Source organism: Apteryx mantelli, chromosome 2, assembly GCF_036417845.1.
Source record: "Apteryx mantelli isolate bAptMan1 chromosome 2, bAptMan1.hap1, whole genome shotgun sequence".
NCBI lineage: Eukaryota > Metazoa > Chordata > Aves > Apterygiformes > Apterygidae > Apteryx > Apteryx mantelli.
In genome coordinates, this window is record NC_089979.1 from 105764412 (window position 1) to 105787904 (window position 23493).

Sequence of the window (23493 nt, forward strand, 5' to 3'; positions counted from 1 at the left end):
TGAATATCACTCTCAGCAAAGATGTGCTCTGGCTTTTGCCCCCTGGCTTTTTCTGTCTCAGTGCACTTTGCACAAATTCTCCTAGTGTTATGACTGCCTGAAAGGACAAGTGTTTTTATAGGTGCAAAAAAAATTTTCAAGGAGATAAGGATTACTTTATTTTTAGCCTCTGTCAAAATTATCGAGAAGATAAGTACAAAGATCAAGGGGGGAAATCCTGGCTCCATGGAAGTGAATAGCAAATCTCTGCCTGGGCTGCTGGAGCCAGAATGTTATCCCAGACCTTTCACTAGGAAAGACCTCTTTATAAATTGGTCCTTATCCTTCTGATTGTTGCATGGTTACTTATCTGAATAGCTGTGGTGTTTATTTGCATCATACATTGCTAGTGGTCAAAGTTTTTCAGTACTGGGAAGCAGATGTGGATTGGGAATGTGATGTTTTCCTTACAAAACTGTGGGGGTGCTGCAGCCAGTGATTCTGGCTGCGTGACTGTCATGGACCCACAAAAAGGACAGTGTGTGAAGCCCAACAACTAAATGTTGTTGAGGGGGACCAAATGGAATTACCATGTGTACTGCCACCCAGGAAGTTTTTTATATATGCTGTGGACTCTTGCTACAAAAATGATATTTTTTATTTGTTTACTTTTTTAATGTTTTCCCCCTCCTAAATTCCACCTAAAGTTAGCAGCGGCTTTTGGTGCTTTGAAAATCAGTTCAGTGGCCTTCCTTCTAGTTATACTAAAAAGCTCCAGGTAAAATGGAGCAAACAAAGTCTGAGAAAGACTTGCTTCTAGAGAGTGGATGAAAGTAAATAAGTCCTAAGAAGAGTTCCATAATATGTTTTTCAACACTTCAGTTAGTGTTTAATCTACTGTAATTAAAGCTAAGTACCAAAAAAATAAAAGGGCTTGATTCTGTTTGGGGAGGTCAGAGTTACAGTGGTATAGGACCACTGCAGGCTGTATCAGGGTAGGCTCCCCAGAGCTGGTACATGATGGGCTCCACTCTAACCAAGCACAGTGGTGGTGGTAGGTGAAGGGAAATCAGGCATGGAAACAGACGGGAAAGTCTTCTGTATGCTTGAATCAGATCCAGTAGCTGGTCATGGCAGTTTCATGAGAGAAGAACAAAGGAAAACAAGTCGTGCTGCCCTCTGCCTCCTCCTGGGCAGCCGCTCTGTCCCCCCTGCGATGCACGCGCTGTTTGCTGTGGGATTGTTTGGTGTGATGTACAAATGAGTTGCTATGGGAAGTTTGAAGGTATCCCTCTGATTCTAGAGATCCTGGCTGTCCCCTTTTTAAGAGGATAAAAGAAAAAAAATTGTAAGGGGCCCAAACTACACTATATTCAATAAACTGAAAGGCAAACACAAATTCTGTTCAGGTTCTAACTAATTTTTATTATAATCTCATTCATAATTTTTGGCTTTAAAGTGACATCCCACTCCTTCAGGCTTGAAATATTTTAGTGAGAAAAAAGTAGTTCATCATTTCCTTTCTTTTCAGCTGTTGTAACTGTACTCTGTGAGTTACTACAGGAAGAGTATCTTATTCTCACTTCCTGCTCTGCCTGCAAGCTGATAATCTGGTGCACCCCTGAAACATATGCAATTTTGATTGTTAGTCCATCCAGGCATGTTGGAATTATATCTCAATATGCCAGTGAAGCAACTGTTATATGTTTACTTAGGGTCTTCTTGGCATCAGGAATTAAAAAGAACAAACTTAGTGCATCCCAAACCAGAGACTGCCCCTTGCATGCTTTAATTACACTTTTGTTGAGCGAGAGACTTCACTGATGGAAATACTGATTGGTAGCTGCACATGTGGGCTCAGCCCTGAGTCTCTTTCTGGATCTCAGCAGAAGGAGAAACTGATTTTTACCAGATACTCCTGCTCCCTCTGCTTTCTTCCTACCTCAGCTATTAAACAAAGCTGCTGCCTGATCTCTGTCTTGAGCTTACACTGTCATTGACTGGGAGAGAGGAGTAAGGAGAGAGGAAAGAGCGGTTGCACTCCGAAGTAGGTGGCAGGGAGCGAATGGCTTGCATGAGGAGATTCAAAATTAGAGATATTGAGAGAGAAAGGAACATTGAGTAAAGGGGGGAGGAAGCAAATAAGATGGAAAAACAGGAAGAGAGAAATTGCTGCAATCTGCATACTTTTCTATAATATGTGTACATTGGCTTACATTAATATTTATCTAAAAGTCATGCATCCAGTCCATTAAGAATCTAGGCTTTCTGCTTAAGTCTTCTATAAGATGATTCATTCAACCCATGTTAAGATTGGCTACTGCTCTTTTCTGACTAGTGAGGGAGCCCAGACAAATAGTTTAAGTTTCAAGGCCAGCTTTTAGTTGGCTGAAGTTAGGTAAAATGATTTCTGCCTATTGCGTTAGACTTGGATGTTTTTGTTTTAAAACCTATAAAAGATCTAGTTTTCTTAGGGAGAAGAGAGCTTGGGGTTCTCATAGGATCAGGATAGAGCTGCAGGTCAGTACCCTTAGTGGTGGGAAGGAAAAACTGTTTAGGTCAACGTATTTCGGTCAACACTGATACTTCTTTTTCATTTGTGTGTGAGGAGTAGAACTGTATTTGGTTTGTGTGTGTGTTTTGGATATCAGTAAAGAATCAACTCTCATAGGTTTTTAGAGATCTTTCCAAATAGTAGGGGTGTTAGTATAAATATAGGAAAGTTCTGAGCACAATGGCTTGGAATGGAAATTATAAAAGAAATTTATGATTAATTACGTAAGAAACTTAATTAGTTAATGAACTGCCCCAAGTCTCCAAGTTCGCAATTATGATCTCCAAAAGCTTCAACTCTCATGACTGAAAATATAAACCTTACCTGTTCTTATTTGATGTGAATTAAGGGATCTTTCTATGTTTCTTTGTCATCTTACTTCTGAACACTTATATGGCATCACTGAAAACTGTGGGCTTGTTTTCCAGCTGAGCAGGGAAAAGCATTGCTTTGAATTCAGTTGTGTTAATCTAGGATGGTGAAGAAAGAAAATTGCTAATTGTTTCTGAGGAGACAAATGAGATCTTGTTCAGACACACACACAGACACACACAGACACACACACATACCCCTGCCAGTTTTTAAAGTAATATATAAATATAGGTATTTCTCAGTGCCAGTTGTTTCAAGGTAAAGTATTAGGAACATTTCTTTTTGCTTCCCTGAAAAATTCTACAGCCTCTGAGTGGGAATCCGCTACAAAATGTTTGAGTATAAAAAACTTTGCTAAAATGGTGTAATTACTTGTGTGCATTTGAGACCATTGTAGGGTCTAGGTTGAACTGATGCTTACGTGTGCCGTCTTACGTGGAAAGCCAGAAATATATGATTTTTGCCTTGACTGTGATAAGACAAAAAGACAGTGTGGTTACTGTGTATACTTGAAAGATTAAAACACCAGTAAAGTAGAAAGGTACAGAATATTTCATGGGAAATGAAAGAAGAAAGCTAAGCAAACAAAAATTTTACGCAGAAGAGGAAAATACTTACCGGAACATATGGTCTCAGTATTGTTTTGTACTCCTCCCTACATCACTGAAGACTGAACTGCACAAATAAAATTAGCACAATCCAACCTGGCAGCCATGTGTTAACAGATTAGCCAAAAGTCTTTCCTATTTATCCTTTGCCATTTCAGACCTGTGCTTTGAGGTTTTTTTTCTTGTGAAGTCTGTACAAAAAGTGAAATAAATGCATGTGTGCGCTGGATCCTCCGTACTGAGCTGTGGGTAGCCACCCTCTGAGCGCTTCTTCTGCAGCTTCCTGCCTTGGCCCACGTTTCCTTCCCACGCAGCCAGTACCTCTGTTCTGACCAAAGCTGCGGCAGTGACTTTTTTTTGCTTTGAACACCTTGTAGTATCCATCAGGTGCCAACAATCTGACCTAATCCTGGCAGCAATAAAAACCTATCAGTCAGCTCATACCAACTTATATGTTTAGAAGAGAGCAGAAGGTTTTTATAATGTTAGCGTGGCAAGTGTCAGTCGCTGTTTTAATGCAGGTTGAAAGAGGAAAGTCTCTAAACAGTTCAAAATAAAATGGAAAGTGCCCTGGCCCTGAAGTTTTAGGACGATAGTTGCTTTCGCCACTGGAGGGCACTACAATCTAGTAGTAGTCTCCAGACATTTTCCCAGGCACTGGCTGTGTTGCTCCAATAGAAGAAACATAAGCAAAGAGGACTGAATCCCAGAAAGGGGTTATCATATTGTTTTGGAAAAATAAACAGTGCTTTGGGAGCAGAATCCATCCTTTTTTTACTTCTACTTTTAGCGCCTCCTCCCTCAGGAAAAATGCAGTAGCATTCAACAGAAGACTCTAAACCATAGATTTCTTATTTATACTTTTTTATCTGTGCTCTAGAATTGAATAGGGAATTACAACTTTTTAATATGTTTTGAAAGTTATTTCTGTGTAAACTTTCTGTTCTGTTGCAATGTGATTAAAAACAATGAAACAGCACCAAAACCCTGCATGCTAGGATTGTGTATCTTCAGAAGTGAGTATTTGTAGCATTGCTGTTGCCAGTGAAAATATGTTAAATTAATATACATATGTAGCTGTGGTGATGAATGTTATACATCTTAGCACAGCCATGTGTGGCATGCAGTAATGCAAGAAAGCTTATTAAGGAAGCAGCCTCCCTTTCTAAAAAAAACCTCTTCCAGTCTGTGCACTTTTGTTAATTTGCAGAAGTTTTTGCTCTCCGGAGAGGCTGCTCAGAGTGTTTCAGCAATCAACAAAGAGCAGCGGAAAAGCTGTAGTTTAAATACAGTCAGATCTGCTACCCTTGCATTGTACTCACAGACAGACATAAATCTATAGCTAGCCAAGGTCACCTAGCACAGTTACAATTAGTTCATGACCACACTGTGTGAATACTCTGGGCCAACTTGGGTCCAGACACAGAATGATGATTTCTTGGAGGGTGAGGCCTGAATCACTGAGTGGACCTGTGTTAGTTTTAATTCAGACCGAACCACGGTATTTCAGCATTGAGCATGTAGAGCTGGGAGCAGGGTGCAGAGATAACTATCTCCCTGCTTGTGTTACTCCCAGGTCAGTGGTGGTCCATCTGTGCTGATTGGGCTGGTTGCTCCAGCACTTGCTGGAGCTCTCAGCATCACGCTTTCCTCTCTGCTCTGTTTTCTGGGAGGACTTATTATGTGGGAAGAGTGTCCATTAATGCACAGAGCCAGCATAGCCCCAGGGGGGTTTCGAAACTAGGAAGACGTTCTACGAAGAAATACAAGACAGGTCGCCTGGATGGTTGGCAGGAGTATTTTGGGTCCAGCAGCTCTTGTTAGATCCAGGGTGTTCCTTCTGTTTGGACTTCATGCTGAGCCCACCACTCATGACTGCATTCCCCTGTACCAGTATTACCTGGGGTTTTCCTGTTGCCTGGTATATTCCTGCCCACTGTTATCTCAAATAGTAGACCACATCATTAAAAAAGTCTCTCTCTATAGATTTCTTCCCTTGTCCCGCTTTTTATGGTAGCAGAAAAACTTTGCGCACTGCTGTAAGGAAAAGCAGCAGAATATGCTTTGACAGTTCAGACTTCAGACTGAGTTTGCAAAGATACTCCAGGGGACACACTTTTCATTATTATTCTAGATGTGATTTTCATTTAAGGGAAGTATTTTGAAGTTTCAGGAGGAAGTGAGCTTTTTTTTTTTTTAACAGCAAAAAGCTAACTTCTCCTTATTCTAGGACTAATTAAGCCAGCTCTGTTTTTATCTATATTCTAGTGTTTACATGTTTACATGGTTTCATAGTGGTTACCATGAAAAGCTTATAATTTGGTCTCCTTTCACTGTTACTCTATCCTTTAACTCTCCCTGATTAACCATCACTGCCTCTTCTTTCCCTGTGTATGCTTTTGCATTCCTTTGTATCCTTATTTTTCAGGGTCAATACATATTGTTTTATTTTTTGTAGCCAAAATAAAACAAACTATAACACAATCCTATACAAACCATCTGTTTTTAAGATAATGATTATGTAAGTCATGAAATGACAATGTTAAGGTTGCCTGTGCAAAGAACCCAAAGGAAAGCAAAACTGAAAAGCAAACCCCACCACCAAGGAGAAACACAAGTATCTTTTCCTTTTTCATCTAAATAGCTCCTCTGTGGCTTGTAGCCTGATAAATGTCAAGTTTCTACCTCAAAATCCTAATGAATGACAACTATCACAAAGGATTTTATAATTGGAAGAGTATATGTTTTTTTAACTGGCCAATTTCTGTGCTGAGAGCAGGAATGCTTAAAAAGAGAAAGGCTGGGATCTACCAAACTGCAACCTAAACAGAAAGTTTATAAGCAATTGAAAATTGCCCCCAGGAACAGAAATATTAGTGGTAATTGTAGCTGTTGCAATATACTCTGCTTTTGGTTTTACCAAGTGTTTGCTTTTTCATGTGTGATCAAGGCTTTCTGTACTGGGGACAGAGGTCTGTCTGGGTCAGGCCCCACTTTCCCAAGAGCCTGACTTTCCTTCTTACCAAATTCAGAGCCATTTCATGCTGTGCTGCAGTAGTGATGAAAGACTTGTAGCAGGGGAAGTGACTCCGAGGGTCTGCAAGCACAGAGATCTTCAAGATGATATTCCTGCTTTATTACTCCTTTCAGCTTGCATTCCTGCTGATTTTTAGCTTGTAAGCAAGCTACCCCCATAAAATACATTGTGTCATCTGTCAAACTGATGCCTCTATACGGCAAGGGTGACGCTTTCCAAGCCTGTATTCTGTGGCGTGAAGGAGCTGTAGCACTCTGCTGTTAATCCCAGGGCCCTTTCCATCCACTCCCTTTGGCTACCACGGCCAACACTTGACTCCAAAAAAGTGAGGCTCCATCTGCTAGTTTCTGTACCTCTCTGCTATGATCCACTTTGTACCTCTCTGAGTTTGGCTGGTGAAAACACAACAGTCCTCAATTCCCCCTGGTACTAGAGAAGGAGCTGCAAAACATTAGAGACAGCATGTTCAGTACTGACAGAGAGACTCTTGTTTGTCTCAAATGCCATAGTATTGTTATAAACCAGGGGAAATGAATAAGAGACAGAAAAGCTTCTCTTTCTTCTGGTGTGCTTGTAAGTTGATGCTGGTCTCCATCAAAGCAACACGCAACCATAGCTGGTGAAGATTTCCTTCAAAGGATGCTATTTAATGCTACCTTCTGCTTAGCACATGAGGAAGGAGCAAAGGGGAGAATTTTCACTAGCACAGTGTTCAGTTAGGACTTCAGCTGTCTTAAAGATATCTGCTTTCCCAGGCTCCCACCCAATTTATGAACCTGTCCCTGGTGAGGGAGCAGACAGGAAGGCAGGAGGGGGGAAGGAGCCCTTGTCGAGCTGGAATGGGGTGATTCAGGGCATCTTGCCCTGGTACGTCCCAGGGCGCCTGGCAGGAGGGAGGGGGGAGGCAAAAGCCAAATCTTCGGCAGGTCTGCGAAAGGCAGTGGTGAGCTGTTGATGTGTGTTGCTCTTCTCGTCTGAATTCAGCCTGTGTTTGAATTCAGCTTTGGCAAAGGCTAGTTTTCTCTTTTCTGCTCTCAGGGCTGAAGCCTGTATTTCTTTGCTGTGGTTTGGACTGTGGGGAGGCAATTAAGTGAATGCCCTTTGGTTTGGGGAAGGAGGGAAGCGAAGTAGTAAGTGCGTTTCAAACAAGTAGTTCTATAAAAAGCAAAATTAATTAAATCTGGTTTCCTGTGCTTTAGTGTCTTGAGATCAGTCTCCTGAGTGGGCTCTTTAATGGTGAATAAGGATGTGCTCCCACTATGGTGTTTTTTTTTTAGCTAACTAGCTGTTTGCAGGAAACTTGGACAATTTTGAGGGTACCGCTTCTTCAAACTATGCTCAGGGTTGATGTTTGTGAATTTAAAAGCTGCTAGAGAAGACACACAAGTCAGAGAGACAAAGCAAGTGTTTTTGTGTACTCACAAGTAATAGTTAGGAGACCAAGCAAAAAACAAAAGAAAAAAGAAAAATGCAAGGCTCCCATGATCTGCTTTCTTGCAGTTAGATGTTTAGGCTCTGCAGCCTCTCACACTACAGCTTGCTGTGAACTTTCAGCTTGTCACAAGCATTATACAAGCACATGTTTTATAGTAAGCTGGATTGCTTCTGGGAATAAATGAACAGCTCCAGCCAAAGCTAAGTCAGAAAAGTCTGGCAAACTTGCACGAGGATGGTCTGTAACAGGCATGTTAAAAAAAACCCTCAGGCAGTTCAGATGCCACTGAGAGGTACTTTTTAAAAGAAGTACATATAAATTCAACACATTTACATCCTCTTTCATGATAATTAACCATCTAAACATATTGTATAAAGGATAGCCAGGTTACAGGAAAAAGTGCTACAAGAATCTTTATCTTGCTATAAAAGTTTAAGTGTTTTTTACCCTGGTTTAACTCTGATTATTCACAGTTTCTTTTATCAGTCTCTCTGTCAGGGTATTATTCTTCATAAGGTGGAAGTAAGTCACAGAGAGCTTCTGTTTTGTTGTCCAACCTCATTGTTTCCATAAGACACTGGAATCTCTCCTGTTGCAATTCCACCTTGCAAATTCTCCAGGACAGTCTGTGCTTTGCTGATCTCTGTTGTGGGTCAGGTGAGGACAGATATGAGAATGCCTAATGCTTTCCTTTCCCCCAGCCCATGACTCATGGACAAAGGCATCTGGATAGAAGAGGTTTAGTTTCTACACCCAAGACTGAAGTCTCTCTCCCACATGCCATTAATTTATCTCCTGGGTTGTCTCTGTTTGATGGCATGGGATCCCATCCCCAGGAATCTTTCCTGGTTTATGTCTGCCCAGTCTCTTTGTGGCATGCTTTAAATGTTGACTTGAATACCTCATGCTGCTCAGGTCAGCTCCTCCTCAAACATTTTTTTTTTCTACTATGTTTTATAAGGAAGAAGAAGCTGCTTTTCCTGGACCCCTGAGGCCAATTCTAATTCCTGCTGTAGCTTTTGTACAGTGCCCCTGATCTTTGTGGCAGAGGTGATCCAGGATGAGAACTAAATAATAATAGAAACTCCAGGGGAGCTTCTGAATTTCTGATGACTTTATCATTACTATTTTGCTTATAAAGCACTGGCACAATTACACAAACTCTGTGCCAGACTACTCTAAACACTTGAAATAGGGATAGCAGTCATGGCTGAGCAGCTGTGGGACATCCACCTTCTGGGGCAGGGAGCATTTGTCTCATCTGTGCATGAGGGAGAAGAAAGCTGCTGACTGGCAGGGTTGAAAAGGGAGCTGATCAGATTCTCAGATCAAAATACTCAGCGTAGCCTCAGAAATTAGGATGATTGGTTAAACATCTGAATGGCCTCACCAGCTTGACTGGAAGAGAAGGCCTGAGGGAAGGAAATTCGTCTTTTCAAGAAGATTCTTTTCTCAAGTGTCAGCCATAATTATCTGCATTTCCACTGTATTAAGGAAGCTGGAAATCTACTGTTGATTATGTCCTTCATGGTACAGGCACTGGCATATTGGTAGTGGTTTTCCATGTAATTAACTGAGACACAGCTAGTTAGGCTCACACTGTGTTCCAGATGTTGTCAGTGGCTGAATCCATGGTTTAAGTATGCTTTTTTTCTTACTAGTTGGCACTCCTTTCTTTCTCTGTTTTGTTACTGATATCTCTAGGTTTTCTTAGTGAGAAAGATACTCCTGTGAATAGAATAAGAAAAATTGTTGATGTTTTATCTTTCTGTGGAATTTTTCTTTTCCTTCCCCTTTCACCTTATATTCACAGTGATTTTTGTTGTCTTGTAGCACAGTGTAGCACTGGGCACATTTATCTTGCTTATGCCTTTCACTGTTGATTGAAATAGAAGGGATATGGTGCATGTGAGGTTATAGCATGAGCTGAATGGGAGTAGGTGGTTTAAGACATACAGTGGTGTATCTTAAGATTAAGAAGTAGCATCTATCTAATAGCTGCCTTTGGAGCTGCAGAAGGTGGTGCCACAGAGTATCTGTGGGGGCCCTTGACCTTGCCTGTAGTGTTACAGTTGTCTGTCTGCAGCACTGGGGATATTGAAGTCCGGAGAGAGGAGATGTAAACAAATCCTTCAAGATCAGACTGTCATCACAGTGAGGGCAAATGTTCTAAACCACAGATAAAGACTTGTGCAGAAGAAAGATGGCAGTATTCAGGGAAGTTTCTAATTCATGAGTTAGTTTGTTACTTTTGTAAGATTTGTTCCTCTCAACACTTGCATAACATGTTTGTAGAGAATTATTTTTGTAGAACAAATACTGAATAGGAGCAGCTATCTTATTGATAAAATCGAAGTTAGCTGAAACAAAAGGCAAGGTTAAATATGAATATGAGATAGTGCTAAAAATGAAATGAAGGGCAGAAAATTACAAGCTTAGCAAAGGAGGGAGATTTAAAATGACTGTAGATACGGACATTTGTAAAGAAAACAAAGGGTTGAGCTAAGGAGAAGGGCAGAAGTAAAAGCAGAATAAAGAGATAGGAAGTAATATAATTCGTCTATATGTGCTACCCAAAGTTTATATGGAAATACTCTGTTGGCAGAATGGCATCCCAAATCTTGAGGCCTACTTGTCTCATGGGGCAGGTGGTGGCGAGGAGTTGATTGCAGTTCGGATGAAGTGTGCTGTTGAACTAGGGGATGGACACATTCATAACAAAAAAAAAGGTGGGTGTCATTGACAAAAGTCAAGCAGGTACTATATGTCAATGAATTACAAAGTGCCAACGCTGTAATAGTAACTACATACTTGGTGACCAAAGCTAAAGATAACAAAGAGGTGCCATAAGGAAGGAAACACAGTAAATACAGAAGAAATGAGGGCCAGTGTTGATCCCAAAGGATCTTCATTGTGAAAAGAACAAAAAGTATAACTGGGAATTGCACTAGAAATGAATAGTCACTGTTGGGTAAACCTTATTTCAAACCATAGCACTCTTCAAAATCAGTCAATCAGTCAGTCCAAGCTCAAAATATTTATTTACATGATTCTCTGATTTCTCTCTCCACATCAAGAAGGTTCTTAAAGGAGGGAAAAAATTCCTACCTCCAAAATTTTGGGGAGTATTTTCATCCTAACATGAATACCTGAAGAAGTTCCTCTTACTATTTGGGTGGAGAAGGCTGACAGTGGCTGACAGGATGGGACTTACAAGATCTGGACATGTTGTGATTGATATTATGCCAGGAAAAATTGTTGTATGTAGTTGTAAACCCAGTCTACTTCACTGTATTTTTTTTAAATGATGTGTATTCTTAACCATTGTGATAATTCAGTGAAAAATGGGACAATGCTTTGGATGCAAGAATAAATACATGGATTTAATTCTACCTCAGGACACTGGTATTGTGATAAACTGTTCTTATTCCTCCTCTGTTCTAATGCAGCCAGGGATCAGTAGTGAGCAAATGCTGTTACCTGATCAGTTCTGTTCAGTGATCTATGCAAAATAAGCTGTGACCTTAATCTAGCTTGTACTGAACAGCTGTCTGGTTTGAGTGATTATTGAAAAGCCAACTGAAATGGTGTTCACTTAGCATTTTTGGCCTTTCAGCAATTTCATCAAAATGCTGACATTTCATCAAAATGGTCAAAAAAAGGTTGAATGAGCCAATTCTCTGATGGAGGAGGTAACATCTGTTCAGTAACTGCTGTTGAAGTACCTGGGCAGAACAGTGCAAGGATATTGCACTACTGATTAAACCTGGAGCTGGGATCTAAACCAAGAAGAAAATAACATTCCTTTGGACAAGGGCATTAATTCTCTTGACTTGAGTTGTATTTCAGACATATCATTACAAAATGCTGAACATGAGATCTCCCCTCCATTTCTATAGCTATAAATTGCAGAGCAGTAGTTAGTACAATTCCTCAGGGCACAAGAGTCAAGGCTGCATGGTGCGCAGACTTGAGGTTTTTGTGGCCACATTTGCAAACAATAAATGTGTTCTTATCTTGCCTCCCTTGGGGAACAATTTTTGTGTAATCTGGTTAAATGGTACAAGGATTATGTATGTGTGAGTGTATATATATATATATATAAAATATATATATATATAAATATACAAATATACACAGATTTTTCTCCCTAGGCAGAAATATGAGTGAATCATTAAAGGTCAACAGTTGCCTTATTGCTGAGCCAGTAGTAAGAGGCCCTTTTTTGATAGGCCAAAGAGCTGTTTTCTTACTTATGTTCACTCAGCTGAGTCATCTGAATGTGACTGAAAAGGCCGCTTGAAGCTTGTTAAGATGCTAACTAAAGTATCCAAAGGCATGTTCACTGCTCATACTGTAACCTACTCCTAGCGTGCATCAAGGTAGCTTGGTAACTTAGCTTTAGATGTTCTGTGAAGTTATAAATACAACACTGTGATCTCAAAACACAGCTTTTGCTGTGTATTTCCCGTTGTTTGAGTTTTGTTCTTTTTTATGAAGTCTGTTTAAATTAGAAACTGAGAAGCCCACCAACTGCGCTTCTTCTAGACCCTCTCTCCTCCACTGAACAAATTAACATTACTGCAGTGAGTGTTAGAAGAGAAGGGGAAAATTGCTTGGAAAGAGCAGTCACAAAAGTCTGAATCACGCAGTTCGGCTACCACTCTGCATTTGTCTGTTATTGCAGTAGGCATAGGACTGATCCAAAATAGCCACAAGCTTGAGAGCCGAAAGAGAAACTTCCCCTTATTGCACAAAAGATTTGAGTATGAGATGACTTCCCTTCTTTTGGGCTTGCTTCTGTTCTCCGTACTTATGAAACTAAAGCATTTCACTTAGCTCATTTCACTGGTGCTGCTTTTGGAATAATGGGAAGGCAGGAAGATCAGGCCCTCTATAAGTTTGACTTACACGAGCTGTTCTGTATGATTTTTGCTGACTTAGAAAAAAGTATATATGCCCTGCCCATAGTGACTTTCTGCTGTTCTAAGCAACAACATATTCTGCCTGTAACTTTGGGAAGGTGAATATGCTTAATTGTACTGTTCATTTTATCCTGAATCTTGCAGTAATTTGTTATTTTTGTAAAACTCATGTTTTGAAGGTAAATAAATAATGCATTAATTTCAGTTTTCTTTATTATGAAGGAGGTTTCTGGTTCTGGAGATAAGCTTGAAAATGTGAACTCTCCAGGCTTAAAAAACAGTTGGCAAAGCAAAGGAATTCTAATCAAGGTTATGACTGAGGGAAGAGGGAATTTGTCTCATAATTTTGTCTTGCTTGACATTTTAAAGCAGTAAAGTTGGAAGGGCACAGCCATGTCAGTTGGAGTCTTTTTAGGAAAAATCACCCCTGCTAAGCTGATGGAGCTCTGCTGACAAAGCCCTAAGTGTAGCTGGAGACCTCCTGGTGGATGAGTAGTTCTGCATGTGTAGTTAATGTTATTTGCATCGGTGAGATGGCTGCACTGGCAGAAAAAATACTTTAAGCCAGGGTAAGCCGAGTCTGCGCTAGGACGCTCTGTTAGCATAAGCAGATCAAAAGCATTTGGTAGTACAAATTAGTGGTTCCCAAACTCTGCCCAAGAGGTCAAGGGCTTTCTTGGGTGCCTGAACGGACTTAGGAACATCTCATGCCAATGCTTCTGCTACTGTCAAAAGTGGTGTATAAACAAAGTTTAGGAGCTCCTGCTATAGAACATGTAAGACTAGCATACAAAGGTAGGAAAGCCTGCATACAAGATTTGTCAAGGGTAGTTACTTCTGGTTGTCACAGGTCTGCATGCTTACTGCAGTGGTATTACTTACTTGTGAATATGTGGGTATTTGCAAGGGCACAACTGTTTCTGACATACTACTCTAACAATGTTAAATTGGGGGCAGAGCAACGTTCTCAGGTTAGCAATGTTAGCAGCTCAATGCCAATGACATTTTCTGTAGAAAAGCATATTCTAGTGTTAACACAGCTCTGCATTCATCTATTTTTCCTTCTTGAAACATCTAGATTATATTAGATTTATGTTTGAGGTAATTTTTTAATTTGCAGCAGACTATTGCTTTGATACCAAATAGGGACAAGGGTGCATCAGTCTTTCAGGTTGAAAATATGGTCTGTGTCTTATCTGAGGAACCCAACAAGTCAAGGAAGGGGTTGTTTTGGAATATTCCGTTTGTTTTCATAAGGGTATTTTTTCAGTTTGACCTTGTGTCTTTTTTGTCCTCATCAACAATGTATACCTAAAAAAAGTATGATAACCTGTATATTGAGCTTCTGTAACTGTTTTGGTTCTGTCAGTTAAAACACCCTTCTACCTCACATGCATGCTTGTCTATACAAAAATGCAGAGACCATGTCAGGTCTTGTAGGGCTCCCCACTTGGCCAGTTTGCGTGCTGAAGAAAGGAAGTACTTCTGGAGGCCTCATCTCCCTCCTGTGCAGGAGAAAAAATTATTTGACAAGAGAGCAGGAAGTCTGTTCAGGTTCTTTTCATCATCCTGCATTATTCAGCAGCATGACCAAGTCTGTATCTATCCAACAAAGTTTTATTCTCAGAGCTGTTTATTGGCCTATGTGGCCAACATCACTCTGTTGCTGAAGTCCACGCACTCTTGCTGGTGCTGCATGTGCTGTAGTCAGTAGCCAGTAGCCTCTTACTCTGAATAAAGACTCTGTCTCTTGTTTTTCCTTAAAGTGGCATAATCTAAGAGGTAAGTGGGTGTGTTAGCAGAAAATGTGGACAGCAGAATAGGACTTCTGTCTGCCAGCGCTGACATGGGAGGAGGCTAAACTAACATTTTCTAGGCAACTGTATGTAAGTCCAGAAATTGCTTTGTTTGGAGTGGTGCTTTTCTGAGGCAATGAAATGATACTTATGTTAGGGTAACATTTCAGCAATAGAGCAGGACTGATATGATGTAGAGGATTAAGTTTTGCATTGCTAAAATAACCTAGCAGTGGCTTACCAGGTGGGCTGGTAGGAGAATCAGAGAAAGGCTTGTGACTCTAAATTCATGTTTTCTTCTCTGCGCCAGTCCTCAGACAGGGTTATGTCTTATTCAGCAACAGACTACTTGCTAAAGGCAAAGGGACTATTCAGCTGATACTAGCTGAGAACCTGGCATAAATTCTCAGTCTGAACTATATCAGGAAAGTGCTATTTATGTGATTGGCAGTAGCCACTTACTATGAATAATATCTTTGTCTCTACTTGTTTAGGAGTGGCATAATTTAACAGGTAAGCAGAAAGCAACTTTTCAGAATCTACTGGGAATTTTGAACTGTAAGAAAGTGTTTTTTGTCTCCATTAAATACACTGACAAGGCAATAGTACCAAAAATTTAATTAAATTCTGTCAAAACAATCTTCATCCCTATGATAAAGATTCTAAGAGAGAATTTTTTAGTTTTCCTTCCTAAATTTTGCTTGGCAGATGCTATGCTGAGAATCTGTTATTGCACAAGTAGCAAATGCGGTCCCTTGTGTTTTATAGTTGCTGCCAGAACTTTTCCTCCTTCTTATTCAAAACTCTCCTGGTTCTGGTTTGCCTTGCAGAGCTGAGTAGCAGTCCTGGGAAAATAATACAGACTTATTTTTGTCTCATGTTCACACACACAGTAATGCTGTTCCTCTGTTTTATTTTGTTATAGTTAACTGAAGAATTTTTTACCAATTCATTGTACCTTAAGTCATGTTACTGCAACTCTCCTGAAGTCATTGGACAAAATCAGTGTTCCCCAAACTTGAAATTGGTGTGTCTCCTCCTCTCCCATCATTCAAAGTGTGGAGGAAAGGAATATTTTGATTTATAAAGACTGGAGTGTGGAGTGGAGGGGAAAGGATATAGGAGTTTGCAACAGGATTTGGTGCCTGGACCCTGGATGCTGACATCCATCAACTCACAGGAAGATAATTTTTTTTTAAATTGGTCTTGTTGGATCTCCCTTTTATAATGTACATTTACCAGTAAGGTTCCCCTCTTTGGGAGCTCTTCTTTGAATCATGCCATTGTGAATTAGAAAGCAGACATCAGATCCCCTGAAGAGGGAAACCACCACCCCTATAATCTAAATGAATGATAGATGAGCTGTTCAAATCCTGCATGCTCTTGTGCAGCTGACATTGTAATGAAAGCTGAGGAAACTTCCTTAAATGGAAGAGAATATGTAAAGTTGTAAAAAGGAGCCAGGCAATAGTGGAGCCACTGGACAAAGATGCAGGAGCAGAGCCATTGGTTTTACCTATTGCAGAGACTTAGCATACTATGCTTAAGGAGGAGTAATTATAAGGAAGTCTTGTGTTAAATACATTTTCTATTTACAGTAGTTGAAGGATGTGCGTATATCTACCCTTATCTAAAGAATCTTACTTTCAAAATAATCTCTGAAAGGACAAGGAGAACCGAACTCTCTGGCTCCATATTCTCTAAGACAGTGGTGGCTAACCTCTGCTCCGTGAAGGGTCTAACTGCACATGCAAACTTGTAGCTACTCAGCTACAAGGAATTATGTGGGCTCCCTGGTAATTGGTAACTAATACCAGTGAACCATAACCAGGAGGTAGGATGCTATGGAGAAAGCTTGCCATCTTGTTGGTTTAAGGAAATCCGCCCATCTCCACCAATAAGTAGTGTATATACACAGTTAGGTTGTTCACAGGCACACTTGTACAGTGGACTCTGCCTCAAAGAAAAAAAAAACACAGCAAAATCATTTGTCTTGAGCAAGGCCCAGTATTGCTGCCCATACCAATCAGAAGTCCAAAGGAGGTAGGGTGCAGGACCACGTGGGGATGGGGGAGAGTGACCAGGGAGCACTGTGAGCGCTCTAGGAGGTCAGTGAGAGGCTTTGGGGAATTTGGTGTCTCGGACACAGGAGGATGGCAGTGGACAGGCACTGGGGGATGTATGTAAGTACTGGAGGAAGTGGACAGCCAGAGTGTAGAGTGGTTAACCACAAAGTACTCGGGTGATTCCCAGTAAAAAGTCCCCTGCACGTTGTTCTGAGTTGCGCCTGGTTTGCTGTGTGAAGGATGTAGGTGGAGGTGGGGAAATATATCATCTTGAAGCTTCTTTGTCACTGAGAAAAACATGGAAATTGCCAGTGGTAAAAATACAAACAGAGTGATGCACTGATGCTAGATAAGGCCTGTTATGATATCGTGCTCCTGGTTTTCTGTTTCCCCTCGAACTTCCTCTAGCCACTTGCAGTAATTTTTGTATACACTGCACTAAATTTCCAGTCACGTTGCACTGAGTATATAGTATGTGGCGTTTGATTCTTCATTGCCTCCTGTCACAAGGGTTGAAGAATTGTGCAATTGATCTCCGTGTGGGGAACTTCTGTCCAAGTCCTGTCAGAGGATCTGATTCAGTTCTGAGAAGAGTAAAAGGCAGGAACTGTATTACTTTTCTTTTAACTCTCTTTCCTCCTGATTTTCTCTGTGTCAAGTAATGCTTGGCTTACCCCACCCAGTACCACCAGCCTCATGCTGAAAAAGCATCTTCTGGAGTTTATTTTTTGCTGGAATATACTAGTGCTAGTATAGTTACACAAAGTAAGTATAGTTACACATATACTAGTGCTAGTATATGTTACACAAAGCATCAGTTCTACGATGTATCAGAGGCTTTTTTGCAGCTTTCACAATTTCACTTTTAAACTTGCCAATTATAGTGTTTCTCAGTGTAGTTTCTTCTTAATGCTTTTTTATTTCTTTCAAAATAAAAAAGAGGAACAGTTGCAGGGAACTGGAGATTAGCAAAGTGTTTATCACATAATGTAAGTAACAGGAAATTTTTGTTATATCAAAGTATTGGATGTATTAGATGATATGAATAATTACATGTACACTGCACATTGTACCATAATTAAAAGGATAGTAAATGACCCTGCTTTAAAAACGTGTAGTCCCAGTACTACTTTTTATGGTCATTTTGGGTGTTCCTATACTATCCTGTAGTGGGCGATGTAGACATGCTCTTACTTTTGCCTTGCAAGCTGATAACCTGCAAAATTCAATCATTTATTAGGAAAATGTGGTAAGTTAGTACATGGAGAAAATGTTGGAAGTGCTGTGCAAGATGATTCTCCTTATTTATGTGCTTAATAAAGAACCAGAGTATGAAATGATAATTACATTAATCATAGATTTTCCTCAGCTCACTGGACTGAAGTTATTCATATGGTTTAGAGAGGGATTTTGTATTTCTGTTTTGGTATTGCACCAACTGAATGTTTCAGAAGGTTAATGTAGATCTGGATTTCATGTTGTCACATCTGTAATACACCACTAGTGTTTTTGTTGAATCAACAGATTTAACATGAGCTTTTTGACCACAATATATAGACATCATGTTCTGTACCAGTAAATCTATGCTGGAACACAGGTATTGTGTGTTGATTCCTAGAAGGTACAACATGGGGTTAAATATCAAGTCAATTGGTAGCTTGAAAATATATGAAATGGTGGCTTAATGCCCACAGTTGACATATGCAAGGGCAGTTCTGTAAACAATACAAGAATGAGTTGATTATCACTTGTACAGCATTTCAGATATGTCTGGATTTGTTTTACTGAAAATGAAAGAAAACAAAATGGCTAGTTATCACAGAGCTCTGCTTTTTCTTGTTGCAAATAAAAAAAAAGTAAGCATTGCTATTTAGTGCTTTTTTGCACTGATTGCTCATGGAAATAATTTTAAATCTGAAGTCCAGGCTAAGTTTGAAATTGTTTCTCAATGTGTTTTGTTAAGACTAGCTAGCATCTGAGTAAGATAGTTTCCTAGCAATCTTATCAAAAACAGAGCATTAGCTTCCAGGAACTGCCTAACTTGCAGATGCATAGAGAAGTGCCCTGAAAGAAAACTTGGTAAACTGCTTATCTGGGAAACTAATGCAAATTTTGGCAGTACTCCGAAGTACTGATTATCATTTGTATTTGCAGAGCAATCCACAAACCATATTTTGTTCTACGGAGGGAACTTGAGTGTTTTGCTGTAAGTCAGATTTAAGAAAATTGGGGCTGATCTTCTTATTGAATTGAATGTTCTCTTATACTACTAGCACCTGGATTTTTTTTTTTATTTGTATAATGTACATTTATTTCTGTACATATTTTACAACATTGCCATTCTAAAATATTCTAGTAGAATGGTAAAACTTTACTCTTTGTCTTTGTTATCCCTGAAGAGGCCTTACCAATGGAAGGTAAAATTTTATTGTGGGAAGATAAAAGTGTTGCATAAAAAATAGTGAGCCTGTGGTGCAGGCTGGACTTTAATGTTTGTTGGGCATGCCAGAATACTTAGCTGTTGAAGTGATATTTATGAAACGCTGTAAATTTTTATGCTACTGTATATGTTAAGAATCATTAAAGAAACTCCAAAGAAGCTATTCTTTAGAGATCTCTGACACTAAGGTTAGATTACAAATTTGTACTAAATGTTCTGTTTTGAAAGAGCGTACCAAGTTTTGGGAGCCTTGCTCAAAGGAAATTTGGTATCTGTCAAGTATTCTTGATGCAAATGTGACACGCATCTGTATGCCTTATGACTGGTTATAAACCTAACATATGTCATCAATATATCTGTGTATATTGTATGTACATGAAAGAATACTATTTTGGTTTGGAATTGTGTTGTCTAAGCAAAATACCAACATGTAGATACGACTGAAAACCATTTTTCATTCTGTGCCCTGATTTCTGCATAACTTTCTCTCCAAGTTCTTGCTTTCTAACAAGTGCGGGTGGTTAGCTTCAGCTCAGTGATGATCATATGAGTTGCCCCTCTTCATTCTGATTTTAGAAGTTGTATTTGGGTAACTAAAACATTACTCAAGTTTGGCTGCTTCTGTAGATATCACTAAGAATAAAAAGCCATTCTAAATCAGGGGCAAATTACCTCCAACCTGTAAAAGGTATGAATGATTACAGTCACTTCTGTTACCCTGTTCTTTGGAATTTTTAAGTGTTTGCAGTGTCATTTAAGTACAACACCACCCGCTTTTGATTAGTTTAGCTTAGCAACTCCCTTCACACAGCAGAATCCTTGATTCAGTAATGTGTCTGAGATGAATTTTTAACTTCGAGTCATTGACTGCACCTCTGGGTGGGTTCAGATTTGATCAGAGCTCTTTAAAGCATAGACACATGGATTTTTCCCCTCCCCTCCTGTTCTTCCCCGTTCCTAGTAAAAGCAAGGAGGGGAGGAATTCAGTATACAAATGTAATAATAACTTCTTGTATGTTCAACCCCCTAATTATTTGTCAAAGCCATGCTTTTAATATATAAACAAAATGCAGCTATGCCAAGCTAATGCTGTGGCAGTAGCTCTACATATTGAACTTACTGACACTGAGTCTTCATATGGTATTGCGGCTGGTATGCAAAAATAAGTGTTCTTTTTTTTGGTTTGTGCCATTTCTGTGTAAAAGTATGTGCATCTGGGACCTGATATCTGTATACATATGCAGTATTGCCAAAGTTCAGGCATTTCAAAATCATGTGTCAGAGTTCAAAATCACATGCTAGTTTTAAATTTTTTTAAAATATAATAGTTTTTGCCTTTTGTTTTTGGAGTCCTTGGGGTTCAAGTTTTGAAACTTCTGCTGTAATCTTGAAAACTAGAAGCTGATTGTAATCTTGTTTTTCTGTTTTAATCAGTGATGAAATTTTCAGGTAATCATGTGATCTGTGTAATGGGGCTTTAAGAAAACGCCAAATATTGTGAGGCTCAGCAAGGCTTTGAAGTGGCTGATTGTGTACACCTGTGCACTGCTGATTAAGAGACTGATCCCATTCCCAGAGTCTCTCAGCTTGATTTAGGGACGCATTAGGTATTATTTAAGTGTAATCCATATTGTGCAGTCATGCAGATAGCACTGATCCAGCAGAAGATTTAGGAGAAACTGTCTCTCTGAGAACAGTGAGATGCACATGTCTAAAAGGTCTGTAACGTGTTCTTTTTCTCTAGTTGGAACACAGAAAGAAGAGATTTAAGATGTGATGGTGAATAAAGGATTTTGATTATGTCTGCCTTCTAAATATACTGGAGTTTTCCTAGCAATACTGTATAGTTTTGTGCAAATCAGACTGTGAGCACTTCTGGGACCTAGTTTGTCTTCTGGTTTGCCCAGCGTTTGTTATGTTGCTTTCAGTAAGTATTTGGATGTCATTGCCTTCCATGCATTCACCTTTCTGCCTATTCCCATAATGTGAAGTGCTGCAAAAAGTAGACTTAGATTTAAGCTTTGAAGCCCAGCCTGAGCTGAGTGCCCACTGCTTTGAGGGGGAAGGAGGACCCCCAAGAAATGAATTTGCAAATGTTAAGCACTGCATTGCCTAAATCAGCCAGGAGGAAATGCCTAGGGGTAGGATGGGCTGTAAATCTTGTCTCTGTATCTATTCCTGCTTAGGAAACACATCCACAAGCTTGTTTCTGGATCTTTGGCTCTTGAAGAGAAGCTACAAAGAGGTCATGTCGGTATGGCAACTGCTCTTTTACTCTCTGCCCCAGCTATAAGAGGGGATGACCAAATCATTTCCTTTGTCTGTAGTGATGCGCACCCACCCCCCAGGAGAGGCCCCAACTATCAGCTGATAGCATGATCTGGGTTAGGCCTCCCAATCCTGTTAATTAAATTCCACTTTGCTTCAGTGCATATTTGATTATTTATGCAAGGAATAAGCCTCAGGTTTTGCCTGTTGCAGCTGAGTTTCAAGGTAACTTTTGGGATGAAATTCTTCTCCTCCGTAGGGAGGGAACAAGCCCTCATTTCTTGTGTCAGGGGCAAGAGCTCTGTTTGCTGAAACTCCGAGAAAAAGGGCACTGGTGCTTCTGTTCCCTCCCTGTCCTGCTTTCAGGTGTTTTTTATGGCACGTATGTTACCCAGTCCCACAAACGCCAGCAGTTGTGACCTGTTGGTGCCGTAGGAAGCGTGCTTGCACGGATGTGTGCGTGCAGGGAACCCGCAGCACCTGGCAGCAGCCGAGCTGCCATTTGGAAGACCTTTCTGGAGCCCCACGTGCCGTGTCGAGGACGGCGCGGGCCCCCTCGACGCTTTCGCCTCGCCGCTGCGGCTGCTTACGTGCTTTTTCGTATACCTGAGGCCCAGGCCGTGCGTGCCAAACCTGGGGGGCCTGGGGGTGCGGTGCCCCCCCCCCCGCCCCTCAGTGGGGTCCCCCCTGGGGGAGGTGGCCAAGGAGCCCAGCGGCAGCGGGGGCCGGCGCCAGGTAGCCGGGCCGCGGCGTCGCCCCGCGGGCCGGGTCGGGCCGCTTCCCCGCCTCCTCCCCAGCCTTGATCGGGGCGCGGGAGGCTTCTCCGCGGCGGCGGGAGGGACCGTAGGAAATAATAACAAGAGTGCGCGGGGCGGCGCGGCGGCATGGGGGAGGAGGGAGGGAGGGGGGGGGGGGATCGCCGCTCCCGCTCTCCAGCCCAACCGCCACCGCCTGAGGGAGCCGCGGCCGCGAGGGGGACGCTTGGGCTGCTGCTGGCCGGGCCGGTGAGCGCCGCTGGGCTTTGTTACGGGCGGGTCGCGGCTCCCGGTACGGGGGGGGCGGGCCGAGGTGCGCGGTGTTGGCGCGGCGGCGCCGGGTGGGGCCGCGCCGAGCCGAGCCGAGCCGTCCGGCGGCGGGGCGCCCTTCTCCGCCGGCCGGTGTCAGCTGCGCTACCGGCGGGGAGGGTCTGGCGCTGTAGTTGCCCGCCAGCACTTTTCTCGTATCCGAAACCCGAAGGACCGGGATTCGGGATCGCCCTGCGTCCGCTGACAGCTAGCGTGGGTCGGAAACGGCTCGGGGAGGCTCCACTGAGCGGCGGCGAGGGTTGTGCGGCTGGCGCTCCGGAGCCGCAGCCCGCGAATCCGGCATCGCCTCCGTGTCGCCCCGGCGCGTTACGAGTGGTGAGGAACTGTGCTGCAGCACCAAGGGCTTGTTTCCAAGCCTGGCATTAAGTGATAATTATAGCATGTGCAGTGCTGCTGTCTTTGTTTTTTCTTTCTTTCTTTCTTTTTTTCTTTAAATACTGTTTGTATGTTAGGCGGTTTATTTATATTCCTGCGTCGAGGAGCGCCTGGAAGTAGTCACCGCATTTATAACAGCAGTGTTTAGACTTTGCTAGGTATGAAATGAAGCAGTGGTGAGACTCAAAAGGGCTAAAGCTGTACAAAGAAGACTTTTGGGTCTGTTTTGTTTGATGTTTGATAGGAAACTTCTGGATACTGCTGAACACTGTGACTGATTACAGATGTCTTAAGCTGGCTAATTTTTAAAAGAAACTGCTGCTGTAAATTAGTGAAGATTATCGTATAGAGGACCAAATGGAGCTTTCTCTGAAACTAATGAGATTCCTGATGGCTTTGAAGTTGTAAAATAGAACTTCTGAATATCGGAAGTAGGGTTTTTTCATATTAAATAGCTGAAAGGATTTTTTTGTTTCTTGGAATTAAATTGATTACTTCTCATAACTTATGTTTATTGGAAACCTTGATTAATCATTTATTTTGTTGAGGTACG

General features: G+C 41.3%; 1 protein-coding gene across 10 annotated transcripts in view; it reads left to right on the plus strand.

Annotated features, from left to right (window-relative positions):
- TNS3 (tensin 3) overlaps positions 1–23493 on the plus strand; it is a 332367-nt gene that overhangs the window by 78209 nt on the left and 230665 nt on the right. The window contains exon 1 of one of the 10 annotated variants that reach the window (XM_067291195.1): positions 18970–18978. The exons of 6 other annotated variants lie outside the window; for them this stretch is intronic. The gene's annotated coding sequence lies outside the window, so the exon portion shown is untranslated. Of the gene's footprint in view, positions 1–18969; positions 18979–19177; positions 19190–22424; positions 22485–22627; positions 22881–23493 lie in introns of those variants that run through there. 3 more of the 10 variants (XM_067291193.1, XM_067291192.1, XM_067291190.1) reach the window with 3 other exon arrangements.